Source organism: Hypomesus transpacificus, unplaced genomic scaffold, assembly GCF_021917145.1.
Source record: "Hypomesus transpacificus isolate Combined female unplaced genomic scaffold, fHypTra1 scaffold_62, whole genome shotgun sequence".
In the NCBI taxonomy this organism is placed as follows: domain Eukaryota; kingdom Metazoa; phylum Chordata; class Actinopteri; order Osmeriformes; family Osmeridae; genus Hypomesus; species Hypomesus transpacificus.
Window position 1 is genome coordinate 749472 of NW_025814035.1, and position 13486 is coordinate 762957.

The following is a 13486-nucleotide window of genomic DNA, read 5'->3' on the forward strand; positions in this document are numbered from 1 at the left end:
CCTAAAACAACTGTTAGTGAGATCAGCAACAACCTCCAGATGGCAGGAGTGAAGGTATCACTATCTACTGTTCGCAGAAGACTTCATGAACAAAAGTACAAGGGCTACACCAGAAGATGCAAACCACTCATTAGCAAGAAGAATAGGAAGGCCAGGCTGGAATTTGCCAAAAAGTACAGAGATGAACCTCAAAAATTCTGGGACAAAGTTTTATGGACTGATGAGACAAAGATTAACTTTTACCAAAGTGATGGAAAGGCTAAAGTTTGGAGAAAGAAAGGAACTGCTCATGATCCCAAACACACAAGCTCATCTGTGAAACACGGTGGAGGTAATGTCATGGCTTCGGCTTGCATGGCTTCTTCTAGGACGGGCTCATTAATCTTCATTGAGGATGTAACACATGACGGCAGCAGCAAAATGAACTTGGAAGTCTACAGAAACATTTTGTCTGCCAATTTAAGGAAAGATGCAACCAAACTGATTGGCAGAGCCTTCATCATGCAGCAAGATAACGACCAAAAACACACTGCCAAAACAACAAAGGAGTTCATCAGGGGCAAGAAATGGAAGGTATTAGACTGGCCAAGTCAATCTCCAGACTTAAACCCTATAGAGCATGCATTTTACCTGCTTAAGAGGAGACTGAAGGGAGGAACCCCACAAAACAAACAACAACTGAAAGAGGCTGCAGTGAAAGCCTGGGAAAGCATCAAAAAGGAAGAATGCAAAAGTTTGGTGACGTCAATGGGTCACAGACTTGCTGCAGTTATTGAAAGCAAAGGATTTGCAACTAAATATTAAGTCTTATTCACTTAAATATGTTTTAAGTATATCTGTTCCAATACTTTTGCTCACATGACAAATGGGTGGATTCAAACAAAATGTGATATTTTCTTAGTTGTGCATCAGATCCTGATGTAAATACCTGGAAATAAAAGCTGAAACGTTGATCTCTGGTCTCACGTTCATTATTTGATGTCAAGCCCAAATGTTTTCAGTCTACAGCAAAAATAAAGGAATTCGCCTCACTGTTCCAATACTTTTGGAGGGCACTGTATAGTCTGTGACAAAACAAAGTACCAGGTTGCAATGTCTTCACATTACCGACTTGGTAGATTTGTATTCTTTGTTACTTCTTTCTTTGTTCTTTGTTACTTTCATACATTGTTGACGGGCATCAAGTCATTCCGCTGAAACAGTGCGTTTTCTAAATAAAGAAGTCTTGGCCACAGTGATGTAGAAATCATACAAAAAATTATAATGTATGATTAGCAATAATGATACCTTCCAACTTTCAAATGGTATGTTAACTTTCATTAAAAAAAAAGATGTACAGACATAAGAATTAAATACTCACAAACAATATACTCAAAAGAAGAGTCCATTAAGTTTTACGGTTTTTAAGTTTTAAATCGGAACGTGGATCTGAAGGGGATACGAGTCTTGAACTACTTCCACACTGTTGGTGTGAACAAGAACAAAAGGTTCCTACAGGCTTTCACACACTTGAAAGTGATGAGAGGAGAGCTGTGTGGTTGCTCTGAAGACGTCAAAGAGATGTTACTACTGTTGCTGTCCTGCTTTAATGAGAACGAAAACGCTGTGTTCTGTTATGTCGAGGACACCTGTCTGGCAGCGGAAGTACAGATGGACAAAGTGCCTTTGACTCCCACCATTGTTGTGTGTGGTTAATATATAAGTTCATATTTTTTGGTGTATTTGTATACACAACATCGCTAATAGATTCCCAAGATTCCTAACCCTGAACCAGGAGCTGTCCGATCATGATTGGACAACAAGACTACAACTGACATGTAGGCTGAAATACACCCCCACACACATTCACAATACTGTCAGAAAATGCTTCTGAAATATTCTGTCTGAGTTTTGAGGCCAGGATAATTCACAGCAGTTTTGGTGAGGCCCACTATTTTACAGTTTGTATGTTGAGGGCATACACCCACACGCACACACCCCACACAGGTACACCCACAAACCCCACACAGTAGGAGGCCCCCATTTAAAAGTCAACAAAATCAACTTTGATGTCAAATCATTTTTTGTATTTAATGCCAAGCTTAAATGTTTGTTTTTGTTTCTATGCTCAGTTCCTAAAGATCAATAAGCAATTTTCAAATATATATATTTCAAATAAAGCTATTACAGATGAGTTTGTATTTCTTATATTTTCTGATTTGCATTTTGCAAATGCAGTTTGCATTTCTATATCTCAACTTGAAGAGCTTATTTGTAGATATTGCTACATTTTTTTATTGTTTCTATAAAGGAAATGCAGTAGGAAAACAAATGTTCCTCTTTCAGTTTCAATGAAATGATCATCAACCTATCATATGCTCTATTGTATTGTTTGCATGTTGAGAAATTGTTATTTTGTTCACTGCTTTGAGGATAATAAATAAAATATTCAAAAGGCAAGGTATTAATGGTTTTTCAAGTCTTTCAGTACAGCATATCTTGCTTTTCAGTATTTAGATGCCTAATCTGTTTACAGTGGGTTATATTTTTTTACATTCCTGTTAAAAAGTCAAAGGTGGCACAGTTTAAATAAAATTATCAAATATAAATGTTTAATGTGCCTGCAATGAATAGAAACAGTTTTCTGCTTTTACTCAACAATTATTTTTTAAATAACAGCGTGGTTGTGCTAAATCAGCAGAAAAGGGATGTTGGATTTACTGTTAAAATTCTTTTTATACTAACATGTTCAGATTTTGACTGAAGATGTTCAACTTGTTTATGTAATCTTCACAGAATTACTTTGGCAACCGCAGCCACCAGATTTTTTGTTTGTTTAACTATATGTACAGCTTCTGTATTTCCTAAAGTAAAACACGTCATTTTTACAGGACTTTGTATAATTTATACAAAATTATTCTGGCAAACCAGCTGCCAGAATGTTTTTGTAAGAAAAACTGGATTGTTCTGTTTAAATATACATACAGCTTCTGTATTTCCTAGAGTAAACCAAGGTGATTTTTACAGGATTTTTTTTTTTTACATATACTTTAAACATTTGTATTTCTTACAGTAAATCACCGTTAATTTATCAGCATTATTTTTCGGTAATTTATACAAAATTATTCTGGCAACCCAGCTGCCAGAATCTTTATGTAAAAACATTTTTTTTTTTACTGTGCAAATTTCTTCAAATCAAGAAAGGAAGAGGATTTTGGTTTCAAGGCTTGCATTAGTTAAACATTTCAAGGGCTGTATCCAGATCTTACAATGCATTACAGTTAACAGTCAGCCAGCCCTCTTATGATGTAAAATTTGCATTTTTTGCACACTAGGGCTGTGTTTTTCCACCTTTTTTGAGCCACGGCAAATTTTTTACATTGGAAAAATCTTGCAGCACACCACCAACCAAAAATGTTACAAAATGACACTGTAGCCTAATACAGTGTGTGTGTGTATATGTATATATATAAAATCTGGGTGTGCTCAAACCTTCAGTGAGTACAACCATTGTTCTCTCTCATAGATATTTATTATTATTTATTTTCCCACCCCTAAAAAAAACTTGGTCCCGATTGAGTTGTTTGTATTCGCGCGAATGTTCCGTTTGACGGTTTAGGCTTGAATTAAGTTTTTGTGGCAAAAAGTGCCTTGTGTGCACAAAGGGAACTCGGTGCTAATGTCACAACTTCATCACATGTTACACACTTGTCCTCTCCAAGTTGGACTACTGCAACTCGTTGCTCGCTGGTCTCACAGCATGCGCAACCCACCCTCTTCAGAGGATTCAAAACGCAGCGGCCCGCCTGGTCTACAATCTACCCAGACAATCCCATGTGACCCCGCTCCTCATCTCTCTCCACTGGCTACCCATCACGGCCCGTATCAGATTCAAGACCCTGGTACTGACCTTCCGAGCGGTGAACGGGACTGCACCCGACTACATCAAGTCTCTCCTGCAGCCCTACACCCCCATCCGCCACCTACAGTCTTCTTCAGACAACCGCCTGGTGGTCCCACCGCTCAAGACCGCCCGGTCTCAACACAAGCTCTTCTCCTGTCTGGCCCCCCAGTGGTGGAATCAACTCCCCACCTCCATCAGAGACACTGACTGTCTTTCCACCTTCAAGAAAAGGCTCAAGACGCACTTGTTCCGGGAGTACAACGGTACTTAGGAATAGTTTGCTTGACCCGATTGTTAGTTTCCTCAAGGATCACAATGACTCTTGCTTAGAGACTTGTGGTTAGTGGTAACTGAGTACATTTTTTGTACTCACTGATATATTGCTTTAATGCTGCTTGTTTTTCCACAAGTACACTTGCACTTATAGCGGTTCATGTTGTTTAAATTGTAACTTGTTTAACTACATGGTCTTATGCTTCTTTCCTTTGGCACTTATTTTGGTTGTTCACAATATGTGCCTCATGTTTTTGGCTACTTGCAATGTTTTTGGGGCTATCTTGTTGATATTATCAGTGACCTATGCACTTTGTAAAGCTCTCTCTTGGAAGTCGCTTTGGATAAAAGCGTCTGCTAAATGAATAAATGTAAATGTATTTGCAGAAAATAAAAATAAAATTATTTTAAGACTAAGTGAAATTTGATAATTTCTCACAGCACACCTGATGATCTCATGGAACACTAGAGTGCCACGGCACAGTGGTTGAGAATCGTGGCACTAGGGAATATAATGGCCATTAGATGGCACTGCTTGTTGTTTTATGATGAAAACTAAAAAATATAAAAGCTATTTTATGTATAAATAGACCCAAGCTCACACGTGTGTTCCTCTCTGATCATTTTCCAGGCTCATAATTGAGACCATGGAACTTCTCTTCAGCCTGACTGGCATTTGATTTACATTTGCAAAGATTCCAGGAAAGAGACACCGTCCAATTAAATAGTTTTGCTGCTCACAACGCTAACACAGCTCAAACATGAACATATCTTTCACTTCTTCAGTAGATCGGACATACAGATGCATTCAATTGTACTGTTTGATCCCTGCTCACAAGTGTGAAGACAAATAAGGGATGGGCTCGGCATTCCAGCACACCTGCACATTGTTGACATGACGGAGGCACAGCAGTAGAGAACAGTTCTCTACTGTCAAGCTACAATTTGGCATTTGAATAAAACAAGAAATGGCCATTACATAAAATGTTCAAACTTTTCCAGTGCTAGTGAATCAGTAGTATCCAGAAACAGCATAATAAAGGTTTTCCACATCTTTTCCCATCAGCCTGATCATTTGATAAAAATATAATTGATATCTGGCAGTTCTAGGCTGTTAAATGGTCAGCTGTGCATTATTTATTTTTTCTTAGACTTGACATCATTTTATTCCATTTCAGATAGCCTACAGGGAACTGCATGATAGATCAAAAAACATGAATGAGTTGGAAGACATTTCACAAACCTTTGGATTATACAAACCTACGTAATACTACAGCACCAGTCATTAGACTGAATCTGCCTTTTGTAGTATTTTTTTTTATTGATCAATCAAGTTTTGTTACATAAACATGTGGACAGCAACTGAGCACTATAGTCTTTTGTGACTTTACAATACTTTTCTCTAACTGTATGAACTGCATTAGGTCATTAAACCACAGAGACACATTAGGTGGATGTTTAGAATCTGCCTTTTTAACCACAAAATGAATATACCTTAAGTCAAATGTTTATTGCAGATTTAGTTACATAAACTCTGCAGACCCTTTAAATATATAGAGTAGAAGATTGTCAGTAGGTGACAATAGCCTGAAACCTAAATGTTCAAGTTAAAATACCTTTCAATCTTGTAAAAGCACTGCCCTATAAAAAAAATTCTACAATTGTTTTTTTTAACACTTCAAGGTGATGGCAGGCTGCATAATGGTTTACAGTTTCATAAGTATTCATGTTCATTTATTTCAATTGATAAAGCCAAGAGCGAAACTTCTAATGTGGGTGTTGAAACATGCAGTTCTCTCTCCTTTGTGTTTGCACATGCGGTACGTTTACCAAAATTGGCGAGAGGCGCAGACAACAATCCATAGCAGTTTTAGTGAAAGTTGTATTATAAATCCAATTTTTATAGCATACACACCTAATGCAACGGATGTGTACTATTTAATTTGTATTTCTTGGGGGGAAATTATACATAACAACATAATAAACAATGCGTGCGTGTGGGCGCTCATCAGTGTCTACCAGGTTACACCCTCTAGGAAATGTCTCATACGGCTGCTTTTACTTTTTTCTTGTTGTTTACGGTTCAAGAAAACGGTATGCCACGCTTGTAAGCTGTTTTTGACGACTTGCTACAAAGAATGCAAGTTTTCATATTTCATAGCTTACTCAATAATTCCGAATTTCCTGTTAAGTATTGTACACGACAAGATCCACCCATACGAAAACAAGCACGGCTTTAATTAAATAATTACTATTATTAGAGGTTGAGAGGGGACTTACCTAAATGAATTCTTCTGTAGTACCATAGAAGGTTGGCGAGTAGAAGTACAAGTGAAGTTCAGTGGAGATCCTTCCAATTTATCAGCCAAGGGACTAGTGGAAATTTCCACCATGTGATGGCTACTCTTAAGGCATCATGTTTCACTACGAGGACACTCGTGTCAACGCAGTGATGAGTCGATTGGCTACGTTGCAATGGAGTTGACAGCAAATAAAATAAACACGTAGCAAGACGTGCCTATAGTTTAATATAGACCTAATGTAGGTATAGGGCAACGCTGGGGCTTGGTTTGTTTTCAAATGTGGGTGGGATATATTTTTTTTATTAATTGAGGATGCAGTTAAATTTTCTTATTAAAAAGTGGGAGGGACAAATTTGCCGTTTTAAAGGGGATTGACTGGGTTTTTGGGGTATTTCACACTGTTCCTTAAGGTCTCCAAATAGGGTATGTAACATAGGTTGGGCTGAAAATGGCCCGGGTGCTGTTCTATGCCCCATAATACTTCCTGTGAATTTGTCCCTGGAGAAAACGCTAGGTTTTTTGTATGCTCATGAATATATAGATGAGCTACGCGCTGATTGGTTGGTTTAAAATAAGTGAAGCTGTGGAGCAAAGAGCAACACAGCCAACAGCACTCACTGAAACAATAAAGTGGAGACTTGAAATAACAACATACAAATAAATCTATTGTGTCTACACAAGCTTTCAACAGATTGACTATATCACTGAAATGATTACGTTAGTTGTTTCCACTGCTGTTGTCGAAGCAAACAGGATCGACTTAAGTGGGCTTAGGTCAGTGGTGGATCTAGAACATTTTACATGGGGTGGCAAGAGGTCATGGCAGGGTGGCATGGGTAATAGGTATGTGGGAATCCCTATATATGGCTGGCTTTAACAAAACAACCCCAAAAATTATTTTAAACTACAGTAGTTATTGTTTAATCATGTCCTCACAGACTAAAAGCGTTTTTAATTCACAACAGGAATAAACCCAGTCAGGGCCAGAGTGGGACCCATTTTCAGCCCTGGAGTGTAATGTCCAGACCCAGCCCATCCCCACCAGGGGCCGAGCTATACATTAAACATTTGGGGCTTAACCCGAACCTAGGACCTAGTCAAGGTTTTGATGTGAGGTGAAATCGGAACTTCTCATTAATGCGAGCGTGCATAGTGCGAAAGCAAGATTTTTTGCATTAATTTCAGTGCAATTTTTTTTTAGGAGCTTATGTAATATAAACATGACACTGGAATCATATTGTTATATTTTCCGGATATTACAACCCACATTTTTACCTGAAAGATTTGGGGCTCTCGAGAAAACCATTTTTTCCCAAAATGTTTCCCTTTCAGTAACCAAGATTTATGAAGAGACAGATCTTTCTTCTTTTACCTGGCTTTTTCAGTTCCTCCTGGCATCTTTTTCCCATCCATTTTATTATTTTTGCATCAGCTTAAAGGCCATATGCCAGGTTTATTTTTCCAACGAATTTGCACTATTTGGTTGTTGGTAATAAACATTTAAACTGTTATCCATTGTATTTGATGTTGTTGGGTGTCACAAAACGGAATATAATACAAAAAAGTAGCTACTTTTTGCAATGATTCTTCTTTCCCCCACAATGCATTGCATGACGTCACGTTGGGGAGGCGACAGACCAAAGCCTGCTTTGAGACCATTGAAATCGATTAGCATGAAATAAACACTAGGCTAGCCCCAGAGAATGTCTAATTTGGGCTCTGTTAGTACCATCAAAACCTGGGACATCTAATCGGAAATGTGTTTACAACATCGGGGAAAATATTTAATTAGGGATAATCTTGGGGGGATTTACAGGTGGGACTGGCAAGTTAGCCCATAGCTAGCCGATAGCTAGCATGATGTCTTCTACTACTACTACAAGCTAACGAAGTGGATTTTTTTGTATGGCAAGTGGAAGACAAATGTACTTGCCCCACAGGACAAGTAAAAAAAAAAAGCCATGTTACTTGCACTGGCCAGCTTACAAATACTGAGGATAGCCTACCGAAGTTGAGTTTGCCAATGTCGTTAGCGATGCTAGCTAACGTTAGTTTGATAAGATAACATTTTACTGTGTTTGTTTAGCAAGTCACAGTATTTCCAAGCCCCGATAGTGTAACTGAGACGACGCAGTAGATACGACGTGCATAGATGTGCTAGGCTGGATAGACTGTTGCACTGGAAGTACTGCCAGCATCATACATTTAAGCAATTCAAGACTTGCATGTACAGTAAGTAATGTCACATTAAATCATGTATTTAAACTCAAGCTTGTATGGTGCGTCGCTGTCTTCAATGCCACAGGCTAAACTTTGTCAAAAGAAACTTTTTTTTTCGGCACATTCAGTGAAGTTTGGCTGTCAACAGCAGCTAGGCTAGCTTGCTCTAGGACAATTCAGCTTCTCCACGCAGGGCTCTAGACTGAGACCAAATGGTCACTTTTGGCTTTGTTACTGACAATGATCGCTTCCAGCAAACTTCATTTGAATGAGCAATTTCCCCCTAAATAAATATGAAGCTTATTTACGTGTTTGGGGGCATATTTTCAGTTAGCATATGGTACTGTTTGAATCAGACCCATCCGCAACTGACGCAAGCAAGCACACCCTACAATTTTCCCTGAAATTGTACCCTCTCTGGTTCCTCTTAAGCCCCCGTGTGTTGAGCCTTAAATTAGCTAGCCTGGCTGCCAGCCCAACCTCCCCCCCGCCCACAAAAAAATTTGGTCGGGAAGTTGGCTCTGGAGGGTCTCGTATTGGGGACAACTACAGAAAACCAGAATCGGGACGGACCAATGAAATTGCCAGGGTGGGCTTTATACGATGATGGACAGATGAACAACAGTAACGTAATCAACAACGTCACGAAAGAGCGCTTGGGTTGAATTCGTTTTCAACAAACAACATATTACGTTGCTCTGATTGGTTGTAGGTCTATCCAATTGAGCGAATAGGCATTTGTTTTACGAGTTCGGTTGAAACACGCCCTGTAGTCACAGCCAAACGGAGAGTTTTCAGACTCATATTCTGACTAGAATTATGAGTATGACAACGTCAGGCTATAAATTAGCTGCACGGTCTGTAAAGATCTTGGGAAGAAAACTTAAGAAACGCTTATGGCGACGGTTGTTGTGCTTTGCAGCAAAACGTTTCACAAACGATATGTGAGAGTAAGTGGATTTCATAGGACTGCTTAGCTGATCATATAAAAACGATCTCCCAACTGGCACTGTATTGTGTGTCGTAACATAACGTCAGCAAAACAGCGACCATCAGTAAATGTTATGGATACAAACAAGATTTTTCATTAAGCTGTTCTTGTCTTTACTAAAATCAAAACTAATCAAAGGGGAGTGCTCTTACAAATCACAAGGGGGCAATTTGACTTTTGGCTAAAGCAATAGACTCGCTTTTTTGCTGACACTGAATCATCTTTAGCATACATTACAAATGTAACTTTAAGTTAAACGTGTTTAACTTCACCTGGGGAAACTGACTTCACCTTCAGAGGCAGCTCAGTCGCTCCAGTCGGGATGTAGTGCCACCGTACCGCAGCAGACTCGCTGCGTGCTAGCCAGATTGTCAGGGTGTGAGGTGGGGAGGACCCAAATGCACAAGAGTACCGAGGCATTATGAGGAACAGAGATTTAATCATCAAAACGGGACACAAAAGGGTACTCACACGACAAAGGGTAATGCACAAAAGACTGGACACAAAACAGGAACCTAAATACACAGAAACAAACAAGACACAGGTGGACACAATGAAACTAACGAGAACTGAACGAAAACACAGGTGAAGACAAGAGACAGGGAACACTAGGACAGGGCAAAACCAAAAACAACAGGGGGGCACGGCTGTGGTCGTGACAGAACCCCCCTCTGAAGAGACGTCACCAGACGTCCCACAAGGCCGGGCAGGGGGTCGGAGCAGGTCCGGGGGAGGCCCTGGAGGCAGGGCAGAGGGACGGGGCAGGTCCGGGGGGCGGCCCGGAGGCAGGGCAGAGGGCAGGCGCAGGTCTGGGGGTCCGCCCGGGGGCAGGACGGGCACAGGGGACGGGCCCAGGGTACAGGAGGTGGCTCCTGGGAGCGCGGATGAGGAGGCGTCTGGGAGCGCGGACGAGGGGGCGCCTGGGAGCGCGGGCACCAAGGCAGGCGGCAGCCAGAATTCCTTGGGCTGGGGGGGTGCGGCCAAAAGTCCTCGGGCGGAGGAGGCGGACAGAAGTCCTAAGGCGGAGGAGGCCAGAAGTCCTCGGGCGGAGGAGGCCAGAAGTCCTCGGGCAGAGGAGGCCAGAAGTTCTCGGGCGGAGGAGGCCAGAAGTCCTCAGGAGGCGGCGGCCGGGGCACAGGGCAGGACCAAGGCTGGGGCACAGGGCAGGAACGAAGCTGGGGCACAGGGCAGGAACGAGGTTGGGTACCGGCGGCAGGGGGCCGAGACTCCCCGGCAGGAACAGCCTCGGTGGTCTGGGTGCTGGGCGGCGCAACCTTTTTCGTCCGGGCGCAGGGCGGCACAACCTCAGGATGAGGCAGGATCGAGGCAGGAGTCGGGGTTCGGGGTGGCGCTGGAGCCGGGGTAGAAGCCCGGTCTTGGGGTAGGCCCTCCGCTGCAGGCTTCGGGGTCCACCGAGGGCAAGGCGGGTCCCTATGAAAGGCTTTGGGGAACTCTCCGCTGGGTCCTTTTTAGGTCTTGGCATTCTGTCAGGTTGTGAGGTGGGTTAGGACCCAAATGCACAAGAGTACTGAGGCATTATGAAGAACAGAGGTTTACTTCTCAAAACGGGACACAGAAGGGTACTCACACGACAAAGGGTAATGCCAAGACAAAGACTGGACACAAAACAGGAACCTAAATACACAGAAACAAACAAGATACAGATGGACACAATGAAACTAAAGAGAACTGAACGGAACACAGGTGAATACAATGAGACAGGGAACACTAGGACAGGGCAAAACCAAAAACAACAGGGGGCACGGCTGTGGCCGTGACATGCGTGCCAATAGACAATCACCGTGGTTACATGGATTGGAATTATTGGCTTATTTGGACTGAAATAGAATTTTCCCTTTCTTGTAAACACCTTTGTTCGAATAATTGCGGTCTGACTATGATCTGATCGACAGCTCGAGATAACTCGGTCCGAGTCGGTTGCTAATACGGACATCCCATGTTTGTAAACGGTGAATTGGGCAATTAACTGGACTCTGTGTCTTTGCGCATGCTTGAGATCCCGCCGCCCTCCCCCTCCCTCCCAGGTCGTGACCTGGAAGTCGAAAGAGAATAGCATTGTCCGAATAAAACTAGATTCGATTTGATACCATCATGGGAACGCAGTGATGTCAACAATCTGTCTGCATTTGTGCTGTGACCAATTTATTTTCTTGATAGCCTGTTCACCATAGCACCAGCAATAGTCAGTGCCGCCGCTCCCATAACGCCTGGGACACACTGGCTGCAAAGCGCCTGGACGCACAGCGAAGCGCCGCGATCCGCTACGACTGAGCAAAAGATGTTCACACCAGACACGCATTTCTCTGTGCCGGTCACCAAGCCTTTCAGCTAGAGCTTTACTTTTTTACTGACATGGTACATAAACATGGCATAGGCTCTATTTGGGAAACATGTTATTCCAACAGCCTTCTCTACGTTGTCCTTGTAAAATTGGTGCTAGGGGTCATACAACTCCCTTTGCTTTTCAACTTCGAGAAATAATTTAATGTCGTTAAATTCTCCTTGAATATCTCACTGATTTTCAAAATCGACTTGGGGGTTCTCTCACATTCGATTATGTCTACATGCGTGTATGTTGTGTGCAACACGTGACAACCCGTTTCTCTCAAACAAACAAACAAAACAACTACGGGCATGCTGGCTCAACAGATCAATCCGTTTATTTTCATTCGTTTTTATCAGGGTAAACACATGGAAGGGCCGTTAAATACCAACATTGTGTAGTTAGGTTTTATACAGAGTGAATATTGTAGCCTACATAGGCCTTCAAAGTAATATTTAAAAAAATCTCGCGAAAAAATTCGACGAGCTACCGAAATGATCGCTGAAGATTGAAGATCGCGGTGCTTCGTAGTCCTTCGCAGCCGGTGTGGTCGGTCCCATTTGATAAAATGGGCGCCGAAAGAAAAAAGGCGGCCTTGCAGGCGCGTCGCAACAGATCCCAGGCAGTGTGTCCCAGGGGTAACGCGCACTACGCGCGTCCTGAGGGGGCAGCTTTTCGAAAATGGCCTAAAAAAGACAACAGGAGTCAGGGGCAGAAAAAAGAAAGAGAACGAAACTGCAAGATGATGCCCGTGCATCCCATTGAGGTAAGTCCATGTTTAATCATTGTTAAAAAGGAAAATGTGCTGCTAATTTAATGGTTAGCCTATGCATACACCTTGAACTAGCTGACGTTATTGCTAATGTTAGCACACTCAAATATGTAAGGTGCAAGTTAAATTTAGATTTTACTGTTAAACATCATCTATGCATTTTACTAGTATGAAGCCAACTAGCTGTTACTTTACTTAACATTCTATGATGCTTTTATATTCGATTTATCAAATAGTTTTTTAATGAGTAATAAAGGTGGAGAGCTCCTTGGCTGCATGCTTTCAGTTTTAAATGTTTATAATTTGGAAAATCAGGCTAAGAAACGTAAGGGTGGGGCTGAAAAATTAAGAAACAAAGAGACATCACCTTCACTAGACAAGGTTTTACCAATTGAAAAACGGCAGTTTATTTTACATGAAGTTCAAAAAACTATTTTGCGCTCAAATAAAGGCCACACAGAATGTGGATGCATTGGCAGGGCAGCTGTGGTGGCGTATACGGGGGCCGGTTCCGGTGGGCCGGTCAGGATTAAAGTCCAGGGCCTATTTTTACTCCCAGTCCGTCCCTGCCAAGCCCTGATCAACCACCCTCAACCAGCTGTTTAGGGACAGATACACAGCAGAGAACCACCACCTCTAAATAGGTGTTACATTGTGATGCTGCTGTTGCGTCATTGGTATTGAGTTATATGTTTGGTAA

The 13486-nt window shown here is 41.9% G+C and overlaps 1 protein-coding gene across 2 annotated transcripts in view; it reads right to left on the reverse strand.

Moving 5' to 3' along the window:
* Positions 1–6603, reverse strand: part of slc38a4 (solute carrier family 38 member 4) — a 71991-nt gene extending 65388 nt beyond the window's left edge. For both annotated transcript variants that reach the window (XM_047017751.1, XM_047017753.1), the window contains exon 1: positions 6437–6603. The gene's annotated coding sequence lies outside the window, so the exon portion shown is untranslated. The remainder of the gene's footprint in view (positions 1–6436) is intronic.
* Positions 6604–13486: the final 6883 nt, after the last annotated feature.